Genomic DNA, 5,908 nt, shown 5'->3' on the forward strand with positions numbered 1-5,908 from the left:
GGTTTCGCTAACTAAAGTTTTCCAATAAGTCCCAAACTTCATTACCTTATATAACCTCTTGGGATAAAATTAGAGTACTTTTCTATAAACCACCAATCCTAAAGGATTCATATAAGATTTTATAAAATAAGATCTACTGATGAATTTCATAGCATTTGAAGGTCATCTAGGTCATGAGCTGAAGGTAAATTTCCTTAGGGGCATTACGGTCATTTTACACCGTTTATTGGTTTACCTACTTTTCCTTATCCAATGACCACCAAAATTCATATCCAACCTCAATATACTATAATATGCTCAGTATTAAAATTTGATGGGCAGCGGAGCTCATATAGTGGGTTATTTTAACATTACTTAAATCTCGAGCTATTTGATCGGTTCAGGGTCTTAACTCAGGGTTCTTTGGGTTTTTTTTTCATATATTCTTAATTCATACTTGGTTTAGGGTTCATATGAAAATCCAAGCGATTTCTACAAGTGTTTCTTAACAAAGAGTCCAAGGTGGCTACTTGCCTCTTCGCTGACGTTTGGGACCTCTATTCTTGAGCTTCCAGTATCTGAATTACTTCAAATTTCCTTCCACGTACTCCTTATTGTGTCTAGTTTATGAAACCATAATGTTTTTATAAGAATCGGTCTGGAATAGGGTTAAAATTGAGAAAACCCAAGAAAAGGTCAAATTTTGAGTTGACTTGGATAGTTTAGTTGAACTGGCCATATCATCGTTTTCTTCCTCTAAACAGGAAGAAGATGCGCATTTTTCACATCGCCGCCATCTGAAACTCGGCTTGTACAGCCACATTTACAGCATTTCTCTCCTTGATTTCTTTGTGAAACTTAAAGATGAGTGTTACAAGGAAGGGTTAGGGATTGATTTGATACCTTCTCGTAGATCGTAGCCTAAGATATTCGCTTCCAAAGTTCGTCCAAAATCTGATTTATCGCTGGAGAAAAAACAAAGGATTTTTATATTTGGTAGCCGATTCTAGGGGTTTCAAGTTATTGAACCTCTTTCATATCCTTTCTTCAGGCTAAAGGAATTGGTTTAGAGGAATGTCTTTGAGTCTAGGACCTTAATTTCTAGAAATCGAACTCAGTATGCAACTCACTCAAAACACAAGATTTTTGATCTCTTGGGTAGCTTGTTCTACGACGTTTCAGCTTTCAATTCTTTCATCAAGTTTACTCAACATCTTCCTTTGAAGCTAGAGGAATCCTTAATTTGAAGGAAAAGAGATCGTAGATAGGAATTCGACTCTTATCCCCAATTTAATTTCGAAACTTATTTCCTTCAATTCGGCAGGCTCTCGAGGTTATTTTTCTTCGTGGTTTTCTATGGAAGCATTCCTTGGAGGTGGAGAAACTAATTGGAATCATTCTTGCTCGACGAGTCATCATGTATCCTCGAATTTGATTTTCAAGTTTTTCTTGAAGTTCTTCAATGGCGGATTGAATTGAAGGAATGGTTTCTGGGCACTTTCAAAACACTATTCCTTCATAAAACTTGTGGGTAATCTTGTTGAGAAACTGTAGGAATATGTTTGAAGAGAAATGGGGGAGGAATTCACTCGAATTTGGAAGAAATCTGAGAGTAGGAGACCCATAATCTAAACGCTCATTGCCTTCGATTGGGGGATCGACCTTTCTCGATTCTTATTCCGTATTATTGCTCCTCAGTCTTTATAGGAGATGCTTAAACCAAAATTGAGAGCTCCAGAATCTTCGTTATTTAGATGTTCGAAGAGAAATGGTGGAGGATTGCTCTTGAATTTGGAAGAAATCTTAGAGTAGGAGACCCATAATCTAAACGCTTATTGCATTCGATTGGGGGATCAACCTTTCTCGATTCTTATTTCGTATTGGTTCTCCTACTTCAGACTTTATCGGAGGAGCTTCGTTATTTAGAGATTGAACTTTCTGGATAATTTTTCGGAGATATCAACTCCGATCATAGCCTTATCGACCTTGGCTTTGAATACTAGTCGTTAGATGTGATGATCCGTGCGTGTTCATTGAGATCATATCAAATTTTGGAGGAGATCCAACGGTTGAGATTTGAGTTTGAAGGATTTTGCTCGGATGGTCACGGTAGATGCTCTGATTCTAATAGGAGTGGCATTTCTCTAATTATCCATTCTTTCAGGGGTATTTTGGTAATTTCCACATTTCGAATATTTTATTATTATTTTTCTCGAAAAATCCATAATATTTCTACAAATTCCTCATTGTTTTTTGTTCATTTCCCCCTTATTTTTGAATCTTGAGATTCCTTCTACATAAGGAATTACAAATCGAGAAAGATTTTTGATAATTGATAAAATGACTTTTTTGCCCTTTTCATTTACTTTTTCCTTTCCAATCCTTGAAATCACTTGTTAGGGTACTCAATTGACTAAGTCCCTTGTTCTTGCTTAAAACTTTAATTTTTTTCCTTTCTGTCCTTTGGGTCTTTCATGAGTGGCTTATTTTTGTGGGAGCTAATTTTCTTCATGTTTGGGGTGTTACATATACATAATCGTTACAAACACAAAATAAGAAGCAGACTCAAAAGAAGAACTTATGGGCAAATAATGGTTACTTATGGGTATGGATCCTAGCAACTTATTTAGCACGTTATTCACATAGTTCTATGTACTTGGTACATGGATTATTGATGAACTTAGGTTTATACATAATGTCTTGGGTTAGGCTTTAAGAGTTGAGGTTTTAGCTTAGGAAAACATTAGAGGGTAACCTAACATGGACTGATTCGTGGGAAAACCTACTAGCACTTTGAGGACCTCTTTCCTTCACCAAACTTATGGGTAAACTTATTTAGATGGTGCAGGAACAAGTTTGGAAATGAACAGTGGACTAGTTCTCGAATTCGAGGTAAACCCATGAACACGATACCCCAAAACAAAAAACTTGTATCTCTCGATTGGGTACTCGATTAAGCTTGCTTCTTGCCCCTAATAGTCTACCCTAATTCATAATTTATAGACGGATTTTCCACTACCATTGAAACATCTAGAATTTCTATAATTTCATTCTTGATTTTTTTGAATCTTCTGCCAGAAATGTCTTCTCCGATCGGAGCCTTTCTTTTTTAAGCCCCTTGTAATTATTATTCTATAAAAAATTTAATGATTCGGGAAGTTTATAAAAATTAGAAAAAGTATCATCTTCTCAATGTTTTTTCAATTCTACTTGTTCTTTGCTTCTAGATACAACTTAGTAGGGATTATACACGGTCTCTTATTGGAGACCTTGAGTGTTGCAAATTCTCCTCTCCTTTGAAAACTTTCGGTCATCGAAAGTGCTTATTCTAAAATAGGCCAGGGTACAAGGTTCTTATTTGCCTTCTGTTTCCCAAGTGGCTTCTTCTACTCTATGATTCTTCCATAGGACCTTAACAAGAGCGATTTCCTTGTTTCTCAATCTTTTGACTTTCTTGTCTATTATTTGAATCGTGTCTTCTTTATACGTTAGGTCATCTCTCAAGAAGAGAGTTTCATGAGCCAGTACGTGCGAAGGATCTAGGGTATACTTCCGTAGTATGGATACATGAAAGATATTACGTACTACAGACAAATTTGGGCATTGCCCGATTCTAGATCCAATCCTTTCTAATATCTCAAAGGGATGGATAAACCTAGGGCTTAGCTTCCCCTCTTTACCCTACCTGAGCACCCCTCTCATGGGGTGCTACCTTTAGGAATATATGATCCCCTACCAACAATTCCATGTCCTTGCGCCTTAGATCTGCATAGCTTTTCTCTCGGCTTTGTGCGGTTTGTATCCTAGCTTTAATCTTCTAGACTGCGGCGTTGGTAATTTGCATAGCTCTGGTCCAATAGTTCTCGTTTGCCCCCCTTCTTCCCAAAAGATAGGGGATCAAAATCTTCGTCCGTAGAGAACCTCATATGTGGTCATTTTTATGGTTGCTTGGCAACTATTATTATAAGAGAATTTCATAAGGGGTAGGTATTTATCCCAGCTTCCTGCTAAATCGATCACATATGTCCTCAACATTTCTTCCAATATTTGCTTGAGCATTTCTGTTTGACCATCTGTTTATGGGTGGAATGTCGTACTATAACTGCGTACCCAATGCCTTTTGTTGAATTTTTCAGAAGCGAGATTTAAATCTGGCATCTCGGTCTAATACTATTGCCTTTTGTTGAATTTCCAGAAGCGTACCCAATACCTTTACTGATGAATATTCATTTTTAATGTTAGCAAGAGTAGCTCAGTTGGGAGATTGTTAGACGGAAGATTTGAAGGTCACACGTGTTTTATCCACGTTCAACGCACCTAATACAAGTTTATTACCTGACTATACAATCTAAAAACACAACTTGCTTATTCAATCTAAAATTAGTGATTATTTCTTTTTTAAATATAATGAATTAGCGGAAGTACCTTTACTTATGAATTTTCATTTTTAATATTAGCGGGGATAGCTCTGTTGGGAGAGCATCAGACTGAAGATTTGAAGGTCACGTGTTTGTTATCCACGTTCACCGCACCTGATTCTAGTTGCATAACCCGACTATTCAATCTAAAATTAGTCATTATTCCTTTCTGAAATCTCAATGAATTATCGAAAATACCTAACGTGTTCTAGTTCACCGCACCTTATACAAGTTGGATAACTTGAATATCTTATTAAAAATTAGTGATTATTTCTATTTAAAATTAAAATGAATTAGCGAAAATACCTTTACTGATGAATTTTCATTTTTAATGTTAGTGTGGATAGCTCAGTTGAGAGAGCATTAGATTGAAGATCTAAAGGTCTCGTGTTCAATCTTGCATAATTTGACTTTTCAATTTAAAATTAGTGATTATTTCTTTCTAAAATTTCAATTAATTAGCGTAAATACTTTTACTTAAAAATTTTCATTTTTAATGTTAGCATGGATAGCTCAATTTGGAGAGAGTCAAATTTAATATTTGAAGGTCACGTGTTCGATCTCCATGTTAACCAAACCTAGTTCGCATAACCTGACTATTCAATAGAAAATTAGTCATTATTTCTTGTTAAAATCTCAATGAATCAGCTAAAATACCTATACTGATGAATTTTTATTTCTAATGATTGCGGGGATAGCTCAGTTGGGAGAGCATCAGACTGAAGATCTGAAGTGTCACGTGTTCAATCCACGTTCACCGCACTTTGTTTAAGTTGCATAACTTGACTCTAAAATTAGTGTCATTAGCGATTATTCTGTCACGTTTTTTATCCAACTTCACCGCACTTTGTTTAAGTTGCATAACTTGACTCTAAAATTAGTGTCATTAGCGATTATTCTGTCACGTTTTTTATCCAACTTCACCGCACTTTGTTTAAGTTGCATAACTTGACTCTAAAATTAGTGTCATTAGCGATTATTCTATCACGTTTTTCAATCTCAATGAATTAGAGGAAGATCTGTCACGTTTTTTATCCAACTGACATAAGTTTACCTTTACTTTTTGAATTTTCAATTTTAATACTAGTGAGGAGAGCGTCATATTGAAGATTTAAAGGTAACGTGTTTGATCCACGTTCATTGCATTAGCGATTATTTCTTTTTAAAATCTCAATCTCAATGAATTAGAGGAAGATCTGTCACGTTTTTTATCCAGCTGGCATAAGTTTACCTTTACTTTTTGAATTTTCAATTTTAATATTAGTGAGGAGAGCGTCATATTGAAGATTTAAAGGTAACGTGTTTGATCCACGTTCATTGCATTAGCAATTATTTCTTTTTAAAATCTCAATCTCGATGAATTAGAGGAAGATCTTGCACGTTTTTTATCCAACTGGCATAAGTTGACTAAGTTGCACAACTTAACTATTCAATCTAAAACATGTGATTATTCATTTTTTTATGTTATCTGGAATGGCTTAGTTGGGAGAGCATCAGATTGAATATTGGAA

General features: G+C 35.4%; 1 non-coding gene across 1 annotated transcript; it reads left to right on the forward strand.

Annotated features, from left to right (window-relative positions):
- Nucleotides 1-5,085: 5,085 nt before the first annotated feature.
- TRNAF-GAA lies at nucleotides 5,086-5,159 on the forward strand. The gene has a single exon. It is a non-coding gene; the product is annotated as a tRNA-Phe (tRNA).
- The last annotated feature ends 749 nt before the right edge of the window (nucleotides 5,160-5,908 follow it).

This window comes from Cucurbita maxima, unplaced genomic scaffold (genome assembly GCF_002738345.1).
Source record: "Cucurbita maxima cultivar Rimu unplaced genomic scaffold, Cmax_1.0 Cma_Scf00121, whole genome shotgun sequence".
In the NCBI taxonomy this organism is placed as follows: Eukaryota; Viridiplantae; Streptophyta; class Magnoliopsida; order Cucurbitales; family Cucurbitaceae; genus Cucurbita; species Cucurbita maxima.